The sequence below is a fragment of the Labrus mixtus genome, chromosome 24 (assembly GCF_963584025.1).
Source record: "Labrus mixtus chromosome 24, fLabMix1.1, whole genome shotgun sequence".
Classification (NCBI taxonomy): Eukaryota; Metazoa; Chordata; class Actinopteri; order Labriformes; family Labridae; genus Labrus; species Labrus mixtus.
In genome coordinates this window covers 8,483,938-8,509,877 of record NC_083635.1, presented here as the reverse complement: position 1 = coordinate 8,509,877, position 25,940 = coordinate 8,483,938, and the positions used below count along the sequence as shown (strand labels likewise).

General features: G+C 42.2%; 1 protein-coding gene across 3 annotated transcripts in view; it reads left to right on the top strand.

Annotated features, from left to right (window-relative positions):
* Positions 1-25,940, top strand: part of LOC132959470 (E3 ubiquitin-protein ligase Midline-1-like) — a 63,882-nt gene that overhangs the window by 3,519 nt on the left and 34,423 nt on the right. Inside the window, exon 1 of one of the 3 annotated variants that reach the window (XM_061032498.1) lies at positions 17,898-18,158. The exons of 1 other annotated variant lie outside the window; for it this stretch is intronic. The gene's annotated coding sequence lies outside the window, so the exon portion shown is untranslated. Of the gene's footprint in view, positions 1-17,897; positions 18,159-25,940 lie in introns of those variants that run through there. One more of the 3 variants, XM_061032495.1, reaches the window with a different exon arrangement.

Genomic DNA, 25,940 nt, shown 5'->3' with positions numbered 1-25,940 from the left:
CGAGGGCCTGGCATTCAAGTCCAAGCTCCCCAAGAGCCAAATTCTGGCTCCTGGCCACCTCCTTGTCTTACACCAAAGCTCAAGAAAATCTGTTTGAAAAGAGAGAGCGTTAAAGTGGGAAAGTTTGGAAAGAAGTAAGGCTAGTTTAGATGCAAGTAGAGGCATGGCATTTTATTTGCACTGACCCCCTTTTATCCACCCTGGGGCTATTGGGCTGTATGAATGGGCTGGTTTGTTCTACGGGTGACCAAACATGGCACTTGAATGTTTATCTGCACAATGACAAGCTTGCAAGAGCCAAAGACACTTGGTGATGTGATGGACCGTGAACTAGTCAAGTGGCCTGTTCTGTCTCTAAACACAGAACTTTGGCTCATCTGCAGCTTCAGCTGTGTTGGTGTTCCAATGTGCTTTCAATACATTGTGAGCTTGTGCCAACCACTACATGGACAATTATAGTCTGTTTATTGTTAAATGTGCTGGGAACCTTGTACAGATAGCACCACCGCTGCAAGAGCTCACATGAGGATTCAAATACAGACTGATCACACAGACACATCAGACTTTAGAACCAACTTTACAATATAGTTGAAGACTTTATCAAAATAGGAGTGGTCTCTCCAGGATTAACGTCACACACCATAGGGGACAATATGAATTGCATGCATTGGCCTGTACATTAAACAAATTCCAGCCCAGTGGAACACCAACGAGAGATTTCAACCCAATGTACCAAACAGTACGTTCCACTGCTATCATTAAAACACCAAACTAGAAAATATATTTTGGAAAGAAGGTGTTTAATCCCTTGGGAGTTCTAGAGACCTGTAGCAATATGGCAAGTTGCACTGAGGCCGCCTATCACCCAACTAAGCCCCCATTTTCAGTTTTTTAAATTTGTATTATTATGAGTATTTATCACCCATTTGCAGTTTAACTGTAGAAGAAAAGCCCTGCCATTTTTGGCCATTTAGTTCATGAAATAACTAAATAACATAACCCTCATTTGGGCCCTATAAAGACTAGTTGATGGTAAACTTAATTAGCTTTGGCATTATACAAAATACAAACCTCAGCATAAAGGTTAAACGATGCTCCAGAGAACAAGATGTCATTGTTAATCAGTGGTTTCATGCTTAATTTTAAGGCAATTCATTTCTGGACTTATGAAGTAAACAAAATGTGTGCTAGCTGGTGGTCAACAGTTCACAATAATGTCAATAAGTTAAGGTTTAAGCTTTGAATTTCATGAGGCTAGTCAGGTGCAAAACCTTTCTAAATCTAAGGCAGTTTAGACGAAACCAGCCATAGTATATTTTTTTCCAAGGCCTGTGTTGATGGCTATTTTTTGGGACAAGTGAACCATGAAATACAACAAGGAAAGGATGATTTGAGTGATAGGGCTGTGAGTTCAATAAGATGCCAAGATTACTTACCAGCAGCTACATTACCAGGCACCATGAGTCCTGAATTCACAAATGTAGAAAGTTGTCACAGCTCAATCTATGCCATCTCTTTTTCACTTTGTAAACAGCAAAATGTTGTATTTTTTTTTGTCACAAAGTCCCAGCAGTGAGCAATGGGAAATAAGTGATAAGCCAAAAATGGAATAAAGCTGCATTGCCTTTCAAATAATTTAAAGCCACTTTTTTTATTTTGGAAACCTTTAACTTGGTGAGCCAACTCAAAGGGCCAATCAATAACCTCTGAGCTCTGATCTATTTTAAACAGTGGAAATTTTTTCAGAACCTATAGTCAAGTAATCAAAATAAAAAAATAATTGGATTGATTTAATTGAATTATGCAGGAAAAAAGCAAAACAGCAGACACAGGGAGGAGTTTGTGTGATTTCAATGGCTGCCGAAGAAGATTATGCTCAAGATAAAACAAAAATGTGAAGGAAGGCCTGTCAATATTCATATCACAGTTCATATCAGACGTCCATCTTTTGAAATATTGTGGGTTTTATTTGTCAAAATGGAACTGTTTACCTCGAGTTCCACTTCCTCCCTTCAACTTTCATTCAGCCAAAGTTCAAGTTATATCCTGGTGTTTCACGGTTAAATAGGTTTTTGTTCCATTTCCCATTTTGTCATGCAATAAGATGCTGCCTTGTGTCACCCTCAACGATTTCAGACAATGAATAAATAAAAGGTCATTTTCCCACCTGCTGGAGTCAACAAAACCTTTTCAGTTATCGTGAGCACAATAGAAGAGACCTCCTCAATGCAAAGAGACAGTAACTCCCAAACAAGACGATTCTCAACAACACAATAGCTGACACCATTTGTCTCATCTGGTTCACAGAGTTTTTGTGCCTTTGCGGCTTAGTATGCCATTGATCGATGCTGTAACTTGCTGTGCATACTGCTGCCTGCATTAATTGGCGCTTTGATTAGCTGAAGCTCCAAGTCAATGTCTGGCCTACAAGCAGAAAGTGGATCGATGGGTCCTTGCAGGGAATACATAAACTGGGCGAACAGCGGCTGAGACGGGAGTGTTTTGTTCGACAAATGAGAACTTTCATCAAGATATTACATAAAAGCTCCCCCATGCGATTCATTTGGGAGTAACCACTTCTGTCCTAATAGATATGTTGAATCATTGAACGAAAATTACCACTCACAGCTTTGTATTGATTTGCAATGACCTTTTCCGCTATGGGGACTAGCTGACCCAACCCGTGCCAGCAAAATGACTCCTGTAGCATAACAGACTAGAACTCAAAGGGGTCATGCATTCAGTTTTCACAAATCTGTGTTAACGCATTTGGCTGACCCAAAATAAAGCCAATACCTTTTTTTTGCTAAATTGAATTGGACACTAACAAGCCCACAAGAATGAAGTCTGGCCAGTGAACGAATAGTAAAAATGAAAGATGCTTGCCAAACATTGTGGTGCACCCAGTTTTCTTACCAGACGATCTTTAAATACATAATTATCAGGGCAACCAGCGGCAGCAAAGGATCACATTGTCCAAACACAAATCCAACATGGAAGCTTGTAAAATACAAAGCAGACATCTCATCCTTCATGAACGGCTATATAAAAATAATTGGATTTGCGTGCACACAGTACACAGTGAAGCGGTCTCATGGATGTTTACTGGAGATTTGATAACTTTTGGTCAACGTGGATCTCCGGGGAAGACCACAGGAAGAATGTGTCTACTCAACAGGATTGGAGCCGCTTGAAAAACTACACTGTTATGGAAAATTGGACTCATTTCATTGCTTGAGAGGAAGTTCAGCTTAATAGTTTTGAGGAGAATTTAACTTAGATAAGCTCCTTTAGAAATGAAAAGGCCTCTGCATCTGCCTGTATGTGTCTTACAGGCAGATGCAAGTAGATTCATTTAAAGTGGACTCTTTTTTGGGGGGCTTTTCCTGAGGATGACTGACAAGCTTATTGGCAGCACTGTAGCTTCTCCTCTCAATGAAAGGCAATAAGGCCAAGTGCAGGCAGGTTATCATTTTTTCATAGTCAAGGCAGGGGCGTGTCCAGTGGGTTGACTAGGGGTGGCATGGGCCCCCTTGGCCACCCTAGGTGCCACCCCAAAATTCCAAATCTATGATTGGCTACTTGCTATTCTGGCTGTTATTAACAGGCTTTTGGTAGATTTCTTTATGTGTTGATGTATTATATTTTGCGTCATTCTGACACAAATCTTTGTTTTTGAATCCCTAAAGAATCAAGCTGAGAAGATGTATATGTATTTATATGATATTTTCTCCTGACTGCTGTGAAGATGCATACGTTTGTGCCTGAGAGTTCCCTTGAAAGGTGGAAAAAGTATATATTCTTCAGTCAAATCAAAGTACAGATACTAGGGCCCCGACCGATATGGACCTTTTAGCTTTGTGAGCTTTAACCACAGTTATGAAGCATTTGTAATTTATTTCACACTTCTGTTACCATCACAAAAGGAAAAGAGTCGACAAACTAAGATGCTCTTCATCTGCATATTTTGCAAGAGTTTCCCTTTTCCATTCTCAATGGCTAACACTTCTGTTAGGACCAATAATAATGCAAGTTATTGCCAATTTACACCTGAATGCATCTCTCATTGTCTGAGCACCCCTGAATGCAGCATGCTAACAGCGCATCCCCTGAGTAACGGCAGAGAGAGAGACATGCCCAGAAAAGTCTGAAGTCAACTAAGCCGACTACTTTATTTTCTGATGCTTCTTACGGACTTTTTATTATTGCGTGTGTGCCGCCCCCCTAATATAATGGTAGGGGAAACACTGGTACTTTTCAGCTTCATGAAATTACAAGAAACTAGAATGTTGGCTATTCGGGCAGGAAGGGTCAGTCACTTGAATACAACGTGGAGATCGTCTCTTTTTCTAGACGCATTGTTGGGGATGGATTCCTTTGTGCAAACAGATAACACATGCTGAGATGTAGAAAGCCGTGCATGCCAATGGAGAGTAATGCAATATCACTAATGGGCATATGGATTGCCTCGTTTGTTTTTGAGAGCAGTAACAAAACACGCTTACTCAATTGCACACATAAGACAGTCCTGAAATGTCTTTGCTTTGGAAAAGTGCTGCAAGGGTTTTATTGATTGAACCTTTGAGGCCAATGTGTGTGTGTTGGTGTGTGGGGTTTGTGTGTTTACAGCTCCCCGTGTTTATCTGCGCTGGTGTTGGGAGAATAAAGACGAGGTGTTGGCACCGCCTGAGGGGACAACTCGAGCTCAATAGAGAAATAAGACACGTAGCCTGGGCAAGCGGCCATGTTGGAAGCAAATGTCGCCGGCTTTTAGAGGCTTTGTCCCCTGGCAGTCGATTCTGTGGGCCGAAGAAACTACCTGTGCGTGTCCGACAGTCTGAATTTGAAGTGACCTATACGCTTTAATCTGCCTCGTGAACCTCCTACGTGTTTCTTTTCTTTCTGCAAGAGGATCCAGTTCAGTCATGTATTAGAAGCAGAGTTTTAACATCATACATTTCGGCCTGGGCTAAAATCGACATTTTCAACACATATATGGAGTTTCCTTTCGGAGGTCTGGCTTCCTCTCAAGGTCAAGATTCAAGTTTTTCTCCAAGTGAGTTCGCTTTATTGATGTTACAGTGATTTACCATCTATAAGGAATGGAAGTAGCCACTATGATGTCACCCACTGTTTTTTTTGACTGCTGTTTTGCACCCTTAAATGGGGTGTTTTTCCATCCACCATCTTGTTTTCTGGAGCCATAGTGGACTATTAGTCTCAAGCAGTCGTTAAGTAGTCAATGAGTAGTCTCAGTGGTGTCGCCCTCGGTGAATTAAGAGGCATTAAGGAGCCCAATGGTGGCGGGCCGCCATATTGGAAATGCTGACTCCAACTAACTAACACCAAGCCAATCAAAAAACTGGATGAGTGGTGGAGTGGATGCTGGCCATATGTATTTTTAGTTGCTAAAACTCAACCAACAAGCTCATCGTCTAGCAAGCATACTTCTAAGAGTCTAAAGTCAGTAACATGATTTAGCTGTATTTTGCATCTCCCTCTGTCCCCTCTGGACCCCAATACAGTTCTGGCCGACGGCTGTTCAACATGAGTCTGGTTCTGATCGAGGTTTCTATCTCTTTAAGGCAGTTTTTTTTCCTTTTTATATAAAGTGTCTTGAGTTAACATCTGTTACAGCTGGTTCCTGTCCGGATCAGATTTGTAAAAAGGTGAAACAAACAAAAACAAAATTTACATAAGGAAGCACTACTACGGCAGATAGCATCGGATTATTAAAATAACACCTGAACCTAACACCCTGAAGACCGGATTAATAATTGAACCATTAATGATCCAACTGAGAGCATCATTTATTCCATTCATAATTCATTGGCTGTCTCATGCAGTCGTCACAGCGTATGAAACCCCCTCTCAAGCTTCATACAAAATGCATGTGGTTTGATTAATGCTCCAGTTTTGGATTCCACACGCTGACTTTATACTCCAAACAGGCATTTATTGCAAGGATCTGTGTATTACTTTACATGGGGAACCATAGGGAATACGTTTAACTTTTTCTTCCACTATAAGCAGAGTGAGACTTTTGTACTTCCTGCTTCTTGCATTCATCTTTATGTTTAATTGTGGGCCACCAGTGAGGCCCATAAATCAGTGTTTTCCTGTTCCCTGGTGGACTGTAGTACATTAACCAATACATTAACCACACACATATGTACATACAGTTCTGCACTTCACTGCAGGGACGAGGGCATCGGAGGTTGACTCTCACATATAACTTATTCATGCTTCACGCCTCCACGCGGCACACCTGGGATAAAAGTCAATTTTTTCTCACAGCGGGGAGATCCATCTGAAGCAGCGGTATGCAACGTTGAAATAACAACTGGCTCCTCAAACTTTGTCACATACCATTTCTCATTACCTCCTCCTCGGATCCAAATGAAGAAGTTTCACTTTAATTGTCTTTCCCGAGCTGCATTGCGGTATTTTTAATGCATTGTGGTGCCCGTGGCAGGAATCAGCGTCCCAGCTGGAGCAGTTTCAGGTTGGCTGATTGAATCATCAGCGCTCGATTGGAGAGATTCAACTTTGAAAGGTCACGGGTACACAGTCTGTAAAGTAGAACATTTTCAACAGGTAGAACTGTGATTATGCTAAAAGACAAGTATTGTTCCTATGCAAATACTATTGGCTGTTCTTCATGAATTGAACTTGTGTTGACCTCCAATATCTGCCAAATGAGTAACACTTGAACTTCCAGTCGGCGCATATCCGCGATAAAATTTGCCAATCCTGATACTTACATGGATAAGCCAATATCGGCCGTTATTATCGGCTAGCCTTAAATCGGTCTGGCTCTAGACTCAATGATCAATGTTATATCAATGTGATATTATCACTATCATGGGCTGAGGATTAGGTATCGTATTGTGAGTTACCCCTGGCTTTTTGGGAGGTATGCTAATGCACCAAATGGATGGCAACACATTGGATTTAATGAGGATTTCAGTCTGAACATGATGATCCCCCATTCCACCATGGACTACATATATGCTGCAATGTAGATTAGCTTTAAACCTCTACTCCAAAGAGAATGGTCTATGCCTCATCACACCCTAATCTAACGCCAATGCAAGATGGCAGCTCCTATTGCACTCTTCCCTGACTGAGATTTGAATAGATAATACGCCTGAGTGGCACATTAGCTGGAAGACAAAGTCATCTGTGTGTGACAGTGAGCGCCTCGGAGCCGGATGATGCTCTGATGAAGTGGTGCGTGATGTTCCGACTTACTCAGTCGATTTGCATGCAGTACTTTGCAAACACTTCCAGATTCTCGTAAATGTAAAAGGTAAGTATCCATCAAGTGATGATCTTGTGATTTTTTGTTGTTGTTGACATTTTCTTTAATTACAAAGTGGAATTGAATGAGTCAGCAACATTGTGAATGATTCATTAGGATGGTCCCATTTGGACGTTTCGATGCTCGTCGCGATCTGGACACATTTTTTTATTTCTAGCTCTGCTGACCTCGATAAAGAGCTCTGGTACTGGTTAATCCTTTTAACTGTAAAGTGGTCAGTTAAAGAAGCTAATAAGTAGGGCAGGGACATATTTTTTATTATGAACTGCTGATAAAAATGGTGTAGCATTAGCAAACACCAATAATACAGTACTGACTGGTGGTGGGATAAAATGATAATAAAGCCATATATCATGGTCCTGAATCGTGTCAGACAATTATCAAATCCCAATAGCAATATTTTAAAGAGGACATACTATCCCCCTTTTCCACATCTTCAAACAGTCTCCTGTGGTCTAAATGAAACATCAGTGCTGTGCTTTGGTCAAAATATAACATGAATCAAGCACCAGAGGAGGTTTGTGATCCTGTATAAACCAGCTCTCTCAGAATGCTCCGTTTTGGTGTGTGTGTCTCTTTAAATGAAATGAGCCCCCCCTGAGTTTTCCCGGTAGACATCACTCCTCTGTAACAAGAATAAAAATGGTAGACCTGCGCAAAAGTTTTGTTCTCGGCTGGGGGTGGAGTCCATGGGTGGAGATACCAGGGGAGGGGAGGGGATTTTTTTTTTACCAAATCCCACTGTGACATCACAAGGAGAGCACATTTGAAGCAGAGTATTTTTCTCTGTGTTGTAAGACTTATGCAGACCACAAACAAAGGACTGGATGGGTTTATTTCACATTTTGTGGGTCGGTAGACACAGGTTACCCAAATATGTGTTCAAAAACACTGTCAAAGTGGATTTTCTTTTTCATTATATGTCCCCTTTAATTCTAAAAAATAGAGAGCTCTTAACAGAGTTCCCTGCTATTATAACTCATGGCGTCACTACTTCATGGCTTCTCACAGTGGTGCTATAGCATGAATGAGAGTGATATAAACAGAAGCTAAGAGTTAGCTGACAGCAGGATAGTAATGTCAGGCAGCGGTGGAAAGAATTGACGCACATCAGAGAGTAAGAACAACACTGCGATAAATTGAAAGGGTTGATTGCTAATGCTTACATTGGGGCGACCAAATTCGGATTTATCGTGGAGCCCTCGTATAAACAAGAGCTTTATCTCACCAATAAAAATGCTGCCTTCAAAGTGCTAAAAGCAGATGGAAGTGATGAATGAACCAAAAAAGTAAAGCCAAAGGAAGCTGCCCAATGTAGCCCATAGTCCTCCGAGCAGGCAGCACGGGTTCAAATCCACATTACTATCTTATCTTTAGCCTCTATTCAAGAATAAACAGACCTCTTTTTTTTAATCACAGTTATGCAAATGTAGGCATATCTTTTCAGAGAAACGTTCATCATTTCAGAGATTATGTGTTGTTGTCATGGTGAGGCAGCTGGTGCTGGTTCGGGGCGAGGGCTAGCAGCGAGGACGTGACTCTCTTTTTAGTGACAGTTTGAGGACACGTTGGGCCGGCTGACAGCTAATGATGATGCTTTCTGACACCCGTATGTATGCATGAGTCCATCTGTGTGTATGTAGTTGTATTGTTCCTGTGTGTGTGTGTGTCCTTGTGTGCATGGATTTGCTGGGTGCGCTTTTGGGCATTTCCTGTGTGCTGGACTGTGCGCAGGGTTTTTATTTGCATTAGCCTGAATGATGCGGCGGTTAATTTCTTTGCTGTGACAGAAAATGACCTTGAGCTTTTTTTTGCATGCGTGTGTGTGTGTGTGTGTGTGTGTGTGTGTGTGTGTGCTTGTGTGTGCATGCATAATGAACAAAATTGCAACGGGAACATCTGACAAGGCATACACTTTCCTTTCTCGTCCTGAGTTGTGTTTTTTATCACACCTTCTTTGATGTCATTGTTGAAACGAGCCAGCAGCCCAAAGACGTTCACACTGACTGTTGAGTCAGAGTTTCTTTTTTACTCGACGTGACCTCAGTTGCCTCATCTTCCTTGTGAGATTTTACACGAAGCAGTGAATCTAAATATTTCCGCGATCCGCTGACCTCTCACAGTCCCTGACTCACAGTGCCTGACTCACCTTGAGGTTTGAAGTAATGTGGGCGATGTTTCCTTTTATAGACAATCTCATGGTCTTTATGCACTTGAAGCACCCGGGGGAGGGAACGTTTGTCAGGGTTAACTGTCAGATGACAGACATGACTGCATATACACACCCAAGGATTCCATCTTTTCCACGTCTATACATTCACCAAGTCATCTCCGGGTTGTCGTATAACTCAACTGTTCTTCGGCACTACTTCACACAGGATGAGTTTTTTTACCTAAGGACCTCTGGGAAATTGAGATGAACCCCCTAACCACAGTTCCTGATCACAAACGTCAAGGCGCTGAGTGACAGCGCAGATAAATAAATCAGGCAATGTAGTTCCACAGGCAACCATGCCTGAATGTACACATACTGTGAACCAGTGTTTTTCATAGACGGCACCTAGACGGGTCACCCTCGTGTATTTACAGATCATTTTTTACAAATACAAACAGTCCTTAAGTATTCTTAGGGCCTGACCGATATGGGATTTTTTTTGACCGATTAGCCGATACTTGATAAGCTAATAACTACTGAGTGAAAGAGCTAGCCTTAGCACTTAGCAGGGAGTGACTGATTAGCCAAAAAAACAAAAAAATATTTTTGGAAGTTATGAATCTATTTAAAATCTCAAAAGATAAGAATCTCGGTTTTTACATGAATCAATTTTTTCTCCACCTCCAGTTACCAAACCATACAATACGATAGGACGCGATGCGATACAATACGATAGAGGCAAGGTCGTTTTTTTCTTTCCCGCTAGCGCTGCCAACCCAAACAATCCAAGTGTGACCCAAGAAGCACAAAACAATGACAACCAGGTTATTGACAGTGACACCATTTCATTTTTAAAGTATTACAAATATTGTGAAAGTCACAGCTACATTTCATGTTTATCACCTACACTTAATCTCCTCCCCTTCCCCATCCCTCTCACTCTTAATCCTTCTGTCTTTCTCATCTCACCCTCCCGCCCCTGCTCCCCCTCTCCTTAAATAAGTCTTCAGAGCTTTTCTACGTCTTAGTTCTCCCAGATAAGATCGTTTTTTTTACTGAGACGGATAAATCAGACTCAACAACAGAATCTACTAACGCTCTGAAATTCAGAATATAAGAACCTCTTTCCTACTTTCTTCCCCTGTTGACCCCAGACCGTGCTTCAAAGCAGCTGCTGCGTCCCTGCTCGGCTGGTACCAGCTGTACATCTTCCCCCTCGCTGATTGAAACCAGTGCTCCACCGCCCGTGTGGAGTTCTTGCTTAAAAAGGCCAGGGGTCACTTTGAGGGGAAAATGTGTTTGGCATTTTCCGAAAGGCCCTTAGCTGTGACTACCAAGTGCTTCAAAAAAAAGGTCATGAACATGTTCTTTCTTTTTTGGGCTGGGAGCGAGATGTGGTCACTATCAGAAGCAAATATATGTAAGAAAAACGGCCATGCAGAATATCTCCCATCTTCCCATGAGTCATGCAATATGAATGTATATACAATGTGCTGTCCAAGATAGAGATCAGTGGCTGAGGAGGTTTTAAGATGCCATATATCCAAGTCGTAAAGATGCCTGAGGATGCTGATGGAACGGCTGTGTGCAAAGTGTTCAGATCAAAGGGTTCTACTCGGCATTGTTGGCCAGCCTACAGTGGGCGTCCATTTGAGGGAATTTGATCAAGACTGATTAAGAACAGTGTTTTTGGTCAAATGTGTTCATCTGTATATATGTGTGGTATAAGTCCCACAAATCCCAGACTGTGCCACTGCCCTCTGCAAGGCCTCGGTCATAACCCTGTCTTGCTTTATCCCCTATAATGGTCTCAACCCGAGACGGGAGACGGACTCCACCGCATTCCACTCATTCCTGGTCGTTAAAAGTAAGACCTCTCCTAAGTCGGCGGAGGTCGGCTTTCTTACATTTTGAGGCTTTTGGGGTTGGCAATGAAAGAGGAGAACGGGGAAAATATTGTTTTTCTTGCAACCTTTGACAGAAAAAACAGCTCAAATCTTACTTTGAATAACTGAGCTTTGGAGAAGTTACAAATATCATGACCAAGTATGCTAAAAAGAAACTGCACCAGATCTGCAAAAACCTCACATAAATATTCCCTTAGAACACACAACAACTGTGTTTGGAAATGGACAAAAAAAAATCATTTAAAACCTCATCCCACATTTCAGTTTCTGAGTGTGCCTTTAGTTTCATACAACAGCAGTAAAAGGAGACTTTAGACTTTTACGAGTTTATTAAATTATTCAGAATATCTTCCTGGGACTGAGATTTCTTCTGCCACTATTTCACAAGAATAAGGAGTTAAGAGTTTCAAGTGTATAAACCAGTGCCCGACCGATATGAGGTTTTAGGGCCGATATCGATATATATCAGCCGATATCTTTCTTCTGTCCATGTTCCATCTGTAGAGATAGTTACACACATTTATTGTGTTGATCCCTCAAATGCAGTTATCAAAATCTTGTAATATCGGCATATATCTGGAATAAAATTAGCTGATACCGTTATCGGCTGATATTATCGGCTGGATGGCAAATCGGTCGGGCTCTACTTTAAACAGTTTTGTAACTTGCCTTTAAGACATTTTTTTTTTTTAAAGATCTACGTTTACAAATATTTCTGCCCACACTGCCAGTCATAATGATCATGAACTCAGTACTCTCTTTCCCACTTTCTCGTTTTTGCACAATGTCATTAGTAGCACAATTGTAATACCGCCGGGGGCGAGAAGGGAACATTATAGTTCAAGGTGAAAATCAGCCGCTCGACTTTGCGGTTTTGAGACAGAGGACGCTCGGCAAAGCTTCAGCTGCCGAGACGCTGAAGGAAGAGGCTTTGTGTCTGTGTGTGCTTTCATTGTGAGGAGTGCAAGTTGGATAACCTCCAAGGTTGAAAATAACTGAAGACCAGCTCATTCAGTGATTGTTCACTTTATAACTGCATTACACAGCATCAATGCAGTAATGAGGTTTTATCTGCAGGGAGCCAGAGGTGGAAGATGGATGTTCAAATTCTAACTTTGAAGCAAAAGCAGTCGAAGCACATTCGAAAACAGCTCAATGCAATGTATAAGATTTGAAGCATTTAGCAGCCTACCTATTGGATGGTGGCCTGAGTGTATCATAGAAATCCTTTCACACCATTTTGATGCAATCAGATGAAATTGTTTTCAGCGTCCCTCTGATGATATTAAAATGACCTTTTTGGGGTTTATTTTGGATTTAGAAGGGACATGTTGCAAACACATGATTTTGTGATACACATGAAGAACAGCAGGTTGATTAGAGCTGATCTGCACTCTTTAATTTCTGTTTGTTTATAGCGCTTCACCTCATTATTAGAATACTGAATGCATGTAATTGCACTATTTCCCAGAATTTCCCAGAAGACTAATTTCCAAGTCGGTTAAATGGAAATTAAAATTCTGTGTAGCCAACCGCTCTGAAGGTAAGAAATCACTCAGTAAACAGTGAAAACTGAGCAAAACGACACGTTATCCATTCTTCACTTTACCTTTCTTAACAAAACATCGCTTAACCGATTACAATTAGTACAAAATGCTGCAGCTGGACTATTGACCAGGTCCTCCAAAATGTCACATATCACTCCAATTCTCAAGCTTCCCATCAATTTCAGAATGCAATTCAAGATTCTTGTGATTACTTTCAAAGCCAGGACATCCACCGGCCTATGTCACATAACTCTTACGACCTTACACACTCCCAACAGATCCCTTAGGTCTTCTGGTCAGGGTTTGCTGCTCGTCTCACACTCCAGACTGAAGGACCAATGGAGACTGTGCTTTTGAGGTTTAAGCGCCAACACTTTGGAACGCTCTGCGTTTGGGATTAAAATTTGTGGGCACTGTTGACTCTTTTAAAAAAGCAACTTAAGACCCATTTGGTTGGACTTGCTCAAATGTGCTAGTTTACATACTGATAGTAGAGCAGTTCCGGCGTACATTCTTGCCTATGATCGTATTTTGTACTGCGTCTGTTTAAAAAACTGGTGAAAACTTTTTTACTGTGGGTTGATAGTCGGGCATGTGTGATGTCCAATCAATGGATCATACCAACGTCTTCATGGTTGATAGGAGAAATTGTGTTTTCCGATAGTTGCTAATGAGCTGCTGCAGGGTATGTAACTCCAATTCAAATCTGTCTACAGATGGTAAATCTAAAAGTCAGTTTCCTTTCTAACCCATAGCGCTACTTGTGTGTGAGCTAATGTTTGCTTCTTGCTGTGGAAAGGGAACCTTGTAAGTCCTGGTGGACTCATTCTCTCCACACTCAAAGCTAGCGGCCCTGCTCTTGCGGACAACCCACCCCGAGATGGAAACTCTTTCCTTGTGCTTTTTCCCCCCCCAGAAGAACATTCTTTTGCAGGAGCCTCACCTCGACTGATCCCGCTCCAAGCGCCAGAAGCACACGGCCACAATCCCAACCACGACACACACACACACACACACACACACACACACACACACACACACACACACACACACACACACACACACACACACACACACACACACACACACACACACACACACACACACACACACACACACACACACACACACACACACACACACACACACACTTCCAAATGCCTGAAGAAGATATTATAGGCTCACTGAATACCATACAGAGTGCTAACCATCCTCTGCTTTGCGCTTCGTTGAAAACCATCTTCCAAATATAACTTATTTGAATTTTGGGAATATGTGTTTACATCTTAATGATTACTAAATTCACCACAAGATCTCAACCTTTGATGACTGAGCCAAAGTGGTAGAAGCACGTTCTAAATGACCTTACACGAGCGCCAAAACACTTAATCCAATTGGAATCTTTAAATGGTCTTGGAGTATCATTGGTGCATCCGTTTTTGGACGTGCTTTCTGGAACTTAGCAGACCCAAACAAAGCGTTTCATTTGATGTATAAAGCCATGCTGTATCAGGCTCTACGATCCTCCAGTTAAAGATACAGGCTGAAAATTCAGAAGTTTCCCCCCCCCAAAAAAAAAATGAAAGCTCTTCTTCTACACTTTCAACTATAGGATTCACTCCCTGAGGGAAAGATGTTCGGGATTATTTGGGATCAAGCTACCAATGTGCAGCCTCTTTTAAAAGCTTTCAGATTTATGGATTGTGGACTTGGGAAGAATGGTAAAAGCTGATGACTTTGTTTTTTTTTGTTTTTTTGGACGGCGGGGAGGTTTGTGCTGTTTTTTTTTTTTCGTTCTGCACAATTGCCAGACCCAGGAGCGACATCCACAGTGAATCAGATATGACGAAAAAGGAAAAGGTTTACAATGAGACAGCCGATGAATGCTCGGAGATTCCTGATCAAAGATTGCATTTAAGGCAGGAGGCCGGGTGCTTTTGTGTGGGAGGGTAAATCACTGACTTGCATCTCGGAGATTAATTTAAGCTGCTTTTCCTCGTGGGCAGCTCACACACACAAAACCCCCCCCCCCCCCCCCCCCCCCCAAAAAAAAAAACAGAGGGTTTGTTTTTATGTGTGCAGCATCCAAAAACAGCTGACGTTTCAAGGTAGAGAAAGAGACATCAGGGAGACATTAACAAATTACACGGGCTGAACTGAGTATGTGTCAGGGAATCCAAAATGAAGACAGATGAACGATGATTCACCTTTCTTCATCCCTTCTGAAGACATGCACTCGTTTGGTGTACGCTTCTTAAAGAGACATTACGACATTAGTATCACTTTATGTGGAATGAAGTCTTCAAAATGAGTGTTGACTTCGTTTGAGTTGGTTTGGTGTGAATTTAAATGTTGGTATTTCATGATAAACATCATGAAATACCAATGGAACTTTGGCTTAGTTCTACTGAAAGACTGCTTCTTGCTGATGTGATGATGAAACGCACAACGCCGTAGTTAGTCGATGATTACTACGCTGCAGGCATGCATCAAGCTGGACAGAATCAGACAACCCGGACAGGAAGTCAGACAAGGAAACTCACAGAGCGTCCAGTCAATTTCAAAATAAAACACAATAAATGGACAAGCGATCGTATTTTTCATCACTTTATCAACATATACGTTGTTGTGTACCCGTTCTTTCGTTCTAGCATGAACCGTGCTGAAACATACCTCTTCCAAGTGTGGAAGAGGATTAGGGCCACTGAAAAACATTTTTGGTTCTGACTTTTTTTTAGGATTTAATCTTAGAATTCTGAGAAAAAAGTCAGAACCAAATTTTTTTTTTCAGTGGCACTAATCCTCTACCGCAGCCAAGCGTGCCAGGGCAAAGGAAGTGTACTACGCTTGAGCCCGGAACGCAGCACCAACACTTTTCAAACTAACTGGACTTAGAGGGTGAACCGTGCTTGGACACAAGCGCAACATGCTAATAAACTAGTTTCCATTTAAAGCCTTTTGGAAATTAAAAAAGTACGATCCCTATGTTTGCAACTTTCACATGTGCATAAAACAAGTTACAAAGATTCAAATATAACAAGATTCTACATGAAAGATATTCAACGTTACAGTGAAGGGTTTTCAACCCCATCAATGTTTTTCCAACCCTTCCTTTTCAAAGATTCAATCCCATCGGCCTTCTGTTCCATCAAACCGCCCCAGATCTCAGTCACGGTGAATGGCAGAGTTCCAACGTGTGTAATAACTACGAGGCGGAGTGATAACAGAATGTTCCGGATGCTGTTGAGGAACAGAGTTTCACAACTAACAAGACATTTCACAGTCCTGGGGGCTTCTATTGAAGAAGCAAGAGACAGAGCACAGAGTATTCCTGAGAAACGAGTCGACGGCATCTTTAGAAAGATACTCTTTATTTATTCATGCTGGATATGGATATAACTTCAGATTTTATTTACAAATAAACATCGCACATAAAAGTTTGGTAGCTCATTTCTTTATTGTAACAATGCTTCTATGCATTGGAAAGCCTGTTTATTTCACTTTTAAATGGTGCCACTTTTGTAAGGAACATGCATTTGTGGGATGAGCAGCAGAGCTGAGTATGTGGGTTGCGCCCATGAAAAACTTTCAAAATCTTTGTGCGAAGTTTAACTATTTTTGTCTGGAAGTCATATCCAAGAGCGATGCTTTCTGAGTTGTCTTAGGTTGTAACTCTTTATTGCTGCCCTTAAATACAACCTACAGGAGTGTTATCTACAGCAATGCCTCCAACCTGAGGCCTTACAGAACTTTTTCAATGATACATCCTAAATATGATTAACTAAAGGATGCATTTGATATACTTTCTGGGAATGCCATCAACACACAGCCTATTGCCTTAGATCAGGGGTGGGCAACTGGCGGCCCGGGGGCCACATGCGGCCCCCATCAACCCTCAACGTGGCCCTCAGGTCAATTTCTACATATCAATTAATTGGAAACATGAAGAAAACATGATGAAATCTGCCATGAAATCATGAAAACCAGACATATGTCCATAGTAATATTTGATCACTGGTATATGTTGAGTTAAATTTGAGACATAGTTGACTGTAGTCGTTTTTGTATTCTACAATTTGGCCCCCTGGCCGTGAGAATTAAGTGAATGTGGCCCTTGCTGTGACCAAAGTTGCCCATCCCTGCCCTACATTAGAAGAAGATAATATTGACTTAAGCTATTCTGTAAATATGTCCACCAGAGGTGGGGACTCCAGTTTGACACTCGGACTCGAGTCGCACACAGCTGTGACTTGGATCCGCCCCCTCAGACTCAACTCAGACTCGACTCAGACTCCAGGTTTTAGGCCTCGTGCCCGGTCTTTTTATATTATATTTCTGTTGCATTATCATAACAGGCTGAATGTCGTTCCCTCCCATCATGCCAAACCCCCGCATCATGTGGATCAAGCAGCCACTCTCCACTGATGACATCATGACGAGCACACCACCTGGAGCTCTACAGACTGAATGTCGACTCAGGCAGCACGGCGGTTGTTTAGAAGAGACGCTGCCTCAAACCCCAAATGTGTTGCAGAAGCCCCGTATATGATGTCAAAACAGAATAAGCAACTTCCTGTCGCTCCACCGCTCTCTCCCTCTGTCTCGCTTAAACACAACGGCCGGCACGATGATAACAGCTCAAAGACTTGAGACTCGACTTGGACTTGCAATGTTTGTTTGCATATGCATGCTAGCCACATAATCAAGAAGCAGACATGCGCACGTGGTCACTAACATAATGCCTGTATGACACATATGAGTGCAAACTCATACTCCCACACAGACTCCGCCCCCCAGTGGTGAAGTGATTGGCCTAGTTAGAGGCAGGGCAGCCCACTGGCAGATTTGAATACAGGGAAAGAGAGGAGGGAGGGATGGACAGAGAGGAGGCGGAGTGGAGGGGAGGGGGGATAGAGAGGGGGGCGGTGCACTAGTTTGCCCCTGCTCTCTCTCTCTCTCTCTCTCTCTCTCTCTGTGTGTGCCGGGTCAGGATGGAAAGGCTTACACAGGCAGGGGAGGAAACATGTCATGAGAGGTGATGACACAGAACCGGAGAGATATCCAAGTTCGCCGCTCGCCGCTGCTTCTCCCGCTCCTGCTGCTTTTACTGCGTCCCACAGAGGAGAGAGAGAGCCAAAGATAGCCTCCGTCCTCCCCCCCCACCTCTCTCGCTCTCTCTCTTTTTCACTTTGTTTGTGGATGATGGGATTTTAATCATGTGGAAGGTAAGAAGAGGAGGAGGAGGAGGAGTGTTTTTTGTTTTTTTTATACTTGTCTTATGTAAACTGTATATGGCTGGCCTGTCTCTGTGGGACTTTGTATTCCTCTATAGTTTACTTAAGTCTGCGAGTCCCCTGGGGGATTCCTGCGTGCTTTCACCCTTCATCTCGGCTCGGACTGTATTCTCAGTGGAAATAAGGAGTAGAGGCATTGTGTGCCAGCATTACTGGAATGATAATGATAGAGCAGTGGCTTCGGGAGTCAGCCAACGAGTGTGCTGGAGCCATCTGTACTGTAAAAAACTTCTTATTAAAAATGTAAATTCTGCAACTTGTTCTGAAGGCTTCGGCTGCCTTTCATGCTTATAAGGGTGTTGTTTATTTCCTCAGTCTTAAAATGTGTGTGAGCTCTGAGCATGTGCAGCTTTAGGATAACTTTTTATTCTCAATATTTAGTCCCAGCGATGCTTGATGAACCGAGATGAAAGCAGATTTTCATAAAAAAAAGTAAATCCGGGTTTGTGCATTTTGCAGAATTGTGTGTGGGTTGACCGTGATGCTTTACATAATGCACATGGAAACATAATGTTTTTGTGTGCACATGTGTGTGTTAGGGTGGAGTTACGTCGCATGTGAGAGTCTGTTTTTGTGTGACCCACTTTCAAAGAGCCACTGTGCGTGTGTGTGTTTTGGGTGGTCGCTTGAAGCCCAGGAAGCAGAAAGACAGGAGACAGTGCCTGGAGGGATGTGTGTGTACTTGAGTGCGTAAAGTATGTGCTAAAGTTAAAAGGTCCCGAATGTAAGCCAGGTGGCACTTATTTCGGCCGGTGCGTGCGTATGTATGTTCGTTGCATACAAGTGCTGTTCAAGTTGTTCCTCGAGTCTCCCATCAGTCAGATTATTAAATTTCACAGCCTTTCCTGTTTGCTCAGGCGTGTTTGCTTGATTTCTCTTCATGTGTGTTTAAGTGTGCGTGCGTGTCATGTGTGCTAAAGCGTGTATGTGTGACAGCTGGCTGCCACAGGCTCAATGCTACGACTGATCCTTCTCACCTGCTACAATGGGGGGGGGGGGGGGAATCCAGGTCTAGTGGTCTGCGAGACAATAAGAAAGTCGAGGAAGGAAGGCAACTGCACTGTAATGAACTCACAAGAGGCATGCGCAACCATTTCTGCAGCTTCCAAGGATATTGGTCACAAATATCAATGTTTCTTTTCTTGTTTGCACCTTCAATGAGAAGTTCAATTAATGGGAAACTCAACTGTACCGTCACATAAGTTTAATTACAAGGAAGGGTTATTTTTAACAAGCCAAGAAATGCATTAGGGTTGATTCATGTGCAACTTGCTGCTGCTTCCTGTTAAAGCCCAAAGTATCCACAAGTTTTTTTCCAAAAGTTCTCGAGAAGCTCAGAATTTTCACTGATGATCAAAATGTACTTATTAAGAGTTAAAATAATCAGAAAATCGAGTAAGGAAGGAAGGAAGGCAGACAACTGTACTGTAGCAGCAGTTAATGGCACATGAATGAAACATTGACAAAGCAGAGCAATGCATTAACTAAAGGCATGCAGGACATTTGCTGCAGATTTCCAAATATCTCCATTCATTGTCTTTTACCAAACTTTTAAAATGTATTGAAATTTATATTAAAAATCACATTTACACTCATGGGAAACTCTGGGAAAGGAAGGCAACAGCAGCATGACACATGAAGAAACTTTAACTAAAGTACAGCTATGCATTCGCTAGAAGCATGAGCAACACCTGCAGCAGCTTCCTTGGATTTCAGTAGCAAATATAACACTTTTGTTTAGGAACAAAGGTTTTGAAAAGGCTTCAAATTTGAGTTGAAGATCGAAATTGTACATGCTTAAAGTTAAATTAAAGACACACTGGAGGAATCTAAGTGACTGTTCTATAACCAAACTTTGACTAGCAATGCATTCCTCAGACGTAAGGCTTCACATTTTGGGTGAAAATCAGATTTACTGTGTCAAAAGTTGAACTAAACCTTACGTTTGTCCCACATTTGCTTTGACAAACAGTGCCGAGGAAAGGCTTTGTCTGAAGCTTTGTTTGTGGCTGTCATGATGCCGACCAATATAGCAACAATGGCGTTGTTACTGTTTCTTTTCCTGTTTCCCCTGACACGTTTCGGTCGCATTGTCAGCCAGGGCGGCATTGACAAATAAGAATCTTAGCTCTGAGACACTTGTTGTTTTTTCAGCCTTGGCTGTGATTGACTGTGGGAACCGTGCGGATATATATAGCATAGGCGGTATTGTCATTTCTTTTTTTCCCTGCGTCGGGCCACATCTGTCTGTAGAGGAGGGAGGCGGCTGATTTTGGTGTTGGAAAAAGTGTCTCAGGAGAGGTTTTCTGGAGTCGTCATCCTGAAACATGGCTCTGTTATCGCATCAGTGTATAGCTTACATGATAAAAGGAGAGGTAGAACTCGTATCTCTTCCTAATTGGTTAACTTCCTCATCAAAGCGTCAGCAGTCACTTCAGACGCTCGAGGCCCAATCTGCTAATTGCTATCTAAACATCCTTCAGAAAGGACAAAGACAAGACTGGAATACTTTTCCTTCCCCTCATCCTCCGACTGTTTCCAGCCCCAGTTCTGTGGATTTTATCCGCCCCAGTGCGTTCTTAAAAAGCCAACCCATGGGGACGGGTGTGTGATGTTGCCATGGGAACCCTTTGACAATAAGGACAATCGCTTCAGTGAGACTTCACAGCTTGTGGAGAGGATAAGCGGTCACTCAACTTCATCAACTTTTTCTTTCACAGCTGTCAGGAGCCTCTACAGCAGACTGCGTTACACATTCAAAGTGGTGTATAACCATTTAAAGTCTCATTTGCTCCACTTTAGTAACTTGGTCAATTTAAACATCTAGGCTGTAAATCACAAGACTTGGCTTCCCTAAATGCATGCTGGAAGGGACTCCTACTTGTGTGACTCAGGATTTACAATTCAAGCAAGTTCATTTGTATTGTTTTGCTTTGGTAAACTAAGTTGGAGTGTGGATGTGACACTGATACCAGTATTGTAAATGCATAATTTACAGCCTAAAATGCAGTTTCAAGTATCAGTTACTATGTCAGATTTGATCGCATAATTACAAAGCCAGTGATAAAAAATGGATTTACTTTTTAGGGCTTGGCCGATGTGAAATCTTTTGGGCAGATACCAATATTGAAATTGGGGAGAAAAAAATCTGATACCGATATATCGGCCGATATCTTTCTTGGATCGATGTTCGCTCTGTAGAGATAAATAGATAAAGATATACTAATTTATTACCTGATGGCTCAAATGTTAATCAAACACTTGTGGAAAAGATATGTAATGTAGACAAGATGGTCACTCCATACGAGCATCACCGCTTGACACCACTTGACACAGAGTGATAATGCTTGTCGTAATCCATATGGCGCCCTGGGTGACAGCCAGAAAGAGAAATGCTAGTGTAAATTTAGCCAATTCAGATACTCACTGGATAAGTAAATATCGGCCGATATTATTGGTTGGCCGATTAATCGATCAGGCTCTAGCTCTAGCCACACCAATGTCACTTGACTTGATAGCAGCTCAAAGTTGATTTAGTTCTTATTTCTTTCAGGTATTTTTACTTCCCTAAAAAAAGGTCTTATCTTCAGTTTGGAACGTCTGTTTCTCCTTTGTTCTCTTGCAACAAACTGCCATTATGCCTCTACAGACAGTGACCATGAGTGGGCAGAGCCGTCTCTCAACCCCCCACAATGTGGACGGAAGGTGTTCACATGAACATTAACGAAACCCCTTTGAGCCTCTGTAAGAAACAAAAACAAGCTAAAGGAAGTGTCGTCCTGCATGAACACAGAGCTCAGAACAGCGGGAGTTTGACTTCACTCTTTTTGATTAAAGGCATTACTCAGCGATAGAGCTCAAAGTGTGCTGCCTGATAAACAACTTTACACAGGTGTCTTGGCTTAGATTATTTTTTTTGGGTTAATCCTCTGCAGACATGCAGATGTTGAAGAAGTCAGATTACATCATTTCGAGAGAGCCGCCACCAGAGAGGCCTCCAGGTTTCGATATCATCATGTTTTTTTGACATTCCTTCCATTCAGATCACGTCAAGTCTCACTTATGCAGAGAAGAAGTCATACTGCAAAAATGCCTCCCTTCAGAAGCATGTGTAATTGTAAGCATATTGCAAAGCTGACTGTTTGATGGGTGCTATGGCCTACAAGGTGGTCTATGTCCCAGGAACATTTCAGGCATGAGGTTTTTAAGTGGGAAAAGAACTCCCAGCTTACTCATTCCAACCCCGAGTTGAGTTTCATTGTATTACACTAGTTGTTCTCTTTTACCATGTTTATATCTATCTATCTCTACAGATCTAACATTGATCCAATAAAGATATTGGCCAATATATCTTTATACATTTTTTTCTCTCTCTAATGTCGGTATCGGCCCCAAAAATTCCATATCGGTCGGGCCCTCGTCACTTCAAATCCTTACTTCCTCTTAACCTTAAAACATCTGCAACACTGTATCAACTTTCTGACATTTTATAGACTTAGTGATTGCTTTAATGACATAAAAATGATCTGCAGATTTTTTTTTAAATGACGAAAACTGCTCCCCTGGCAGTTTTCCTTTGCTTCAAGAAAGTAAGAAGCATTTGAGCTTCACGTCTTCAAGCAGAGCCAACACTGCATGCTTTAATTTATTCCACTACTGCTCTGTTCATACATGCATAAACTGGCCCCTGCGGACACTTTCATGCTGCAAACAATCCATTATCCAATCAGAGTTGCAACACTTTGGGGAATGCGCTTTATTTTAATCACTTTCATGTCTGCCAGGGGAATCCTAAACACATATTTCGAGGCGACATTTAAGCACTAAAGAAGAAGTGTGATCATGGAATAAAGGTGTTGACTCAATTTGAATTGTCTTAAAATATGTAATCTCCCTTAAGGGTTAAAATGGATATAAGATATATTAGGGCCCGACCGATATGAATTTTTGGGGCCGATACCGATGTTGATATTGGGGAGGAAAAAAATCCAATACCGACATCTTTCCTGGTCTTTGAAATCTGTACATAGATAGATTGATAACAATGTACATATTTATTGGGTTGATCCCTAAAATGCAGATATCAAACACTTGTGGAAAAAATATACAATGAAGACAAGATGGTAACTGTTGTAATCCAGATAGCGCCCTCTGCTGGTGAAAGAGAACTGCTTGTGTAATACAATGAAATGATATTGTGCAGATTTGCGATAAAATTAGCGATAATATTATCGGCTAGCCGATAAATAGATCAGGCTCTAATTTATATATTTGAATGAAAGATTGAATTAAGGTATGTGAGCAAGGGATTGCCAAAATAGCTGCGAAAAGAAAAGGAGAAGAGTAAAAGAGCAGTTTTCAGTGTTGTGATTTCGACAATCATGGTGCTTTATTCGAGCCACAATAAGCATTTTCCCACCTAATAATCTTGTCACAGTGCGTGTTTGTCAGTGTGTGTGTGTGTCTCGACGCCCTGATGAAATATGCCCTTGACATCACCAGACTTGTTTTTGTCCTGTATAATCTCTGGCCCCCAAACATCACATCTGATTTCACATGCGCCACTATACCCGATCTGGGTCACACAAGCAGACAGACCCAGCCACACAAACACACACACACACAGAAACCCACAATCACAAATGTCAGCCTTTATCATAATCGCTAATAGCCTCTGCATCCCGCACTTTGGCTAGCCAATCCGGTTAGGTGTGACTGACCGCTTCAGAACATGAAAGGCCCTGATTGGTCATGGCTAGTGTGGCAGGAAGCGGATTAGGGATCAACATGGCATGGTGTCTGGCATCAGACAAAGACGCTACGTGTGTGTGTGGCAACAGTTTGTGTTGTTAACTTGTTCACCAAGCAGAGAATGCCGCCTCGTGCTGAACAGCTGACAGGAATTTGAGGAGGCAAGATGAGAAGGGAAGGATGCAAGGAGATGAGAGAAATCTTATTCTGCTTTAAATCTGACATCTAAAGGATTTTTATCACCCGTCTAAAAGTGAAGTTTGCTTCATCTCTGGGCGTCTAATCCTCCACTCTCTCTTCCCTTTTCCCTAATTGGACTCTCATCCGCTGCACCTGCAAGCTAGTTTATTCTGCATGATTTATCACGGAGCCAACTTCCTACAAGAAATGCCCGGGACAAATATTTAGAGAGGAAAAAAGTCTGTGGGAAAATGTTTTTGACTCTGCTCCACATGTCCCGGGGAGCATTCCTGGTCTTGTTCCTGCACATGTGAACCAGATATATAATCCTGTTTGGTCAATAACATCTATTTGTAAATGAAACGTTGACCTTGGCACAGGAGGCACGACCCTGAAAAGACAACTTGTTCTCGCTGACTCCCTGAGGGTCAGGGGTTAATCCGTCATCGTGTGCTACCAAAGCAGATTATGGTTCTTTGTGAATCGGAAAATCCCATAAGCGGGACGGGGTGGTGGGGGTAAGGGGGGGGGGGGATCTCTCCAAAAATTCTTCGACAGATCGAGGTAAACAAATGTTGAAGGTTTTGCATGTGCTCAAACGTAGAGGAGGACGTATTCAAGTAGAAGAAGAGCTTTTATAGATTGCTAAACTGTCTTCAGAAAAAGGTTAAAAATGGAGTACTGCTTCATTCTTTTAGCGTCAAAGTGAATTAAATAATTGTACTGGTATTTGCAACTGAACCAACCCAAACGTCAGCAAAAAAAGACCGACTAGAATCAAGTTGTAACGGGACGTGTCTCATTGTGACAGACGCGACGTGTTTTAGTTGCCGTGGAAACACCAGATGCTACGTCAAAGACCGCTGCATAATGAAGAAAAAAAACCCATCATGTAAATTATACTTGTTAGCATTAGCTCGTCTTTAAACATATCCTCTTCCTCAGGTCGGTTTCGCCTGGTCGTCACGACTACGGTCAACTCCCGGTCGTCATGACTACGGTCAACTCACGGTCGTTTTTTCACTGGGTTTGGGGGCCGGGGGAGTAGCAGATTGAATCACTCCCATGATTCCCCGCCGGCCTCGACATCATTTTTTGCTATTGTTTTGATTGAGAGCCCCCTGGTGGCGGATTTTACATAATGTGCCTTTAAATTGATGTACGCGTATCAAGATTTAAGTCACAATGAGCCACTTTAGGACAAAATGCTCGAGCTCGAGCTCAAGGTATGTACAGAAAAAAAACAGCACATAACAATAACTTTCCACATTTTCAAAAAGCACTCACATAGCCACGCTGCAATGCATTCAGTGGCATTAAATAGTGCACGGCACGGCACAGCGACATTGAACATTGTAATTCAACCATAGGAATATGAAAAGAGCACTGCACAGCCACGGTGCATATAGAATAGTCACATCACCAGAAAATAAAAAGGCCACTGCAGAGCCACTACAGTAAAATCTGCTGACCACAGACAGGGACATGAGGAGTAAGAATCCAGTGAAAGTTTCTTGTCTTAACATTGTGTTTTGCGCTCCAGGCTCCTGTACCGTAAACGCTGTATGAGTAAAGCACACAATTACGCACAAAGTGTTCAAGAGTGCTGCACACCCGCATTACAGTACGTCATTAAAACATTCAAAAAGCAATGCACAACCACGCTAAGATATGTCACTGAAATACTGCACGAGCGCTGCACACCTGCAGTATATTTTAACTCGAGCACTGCACGGTTTAATACTTTCTACACCAGCAAATAAAGGAGCAGAGACCACGGCT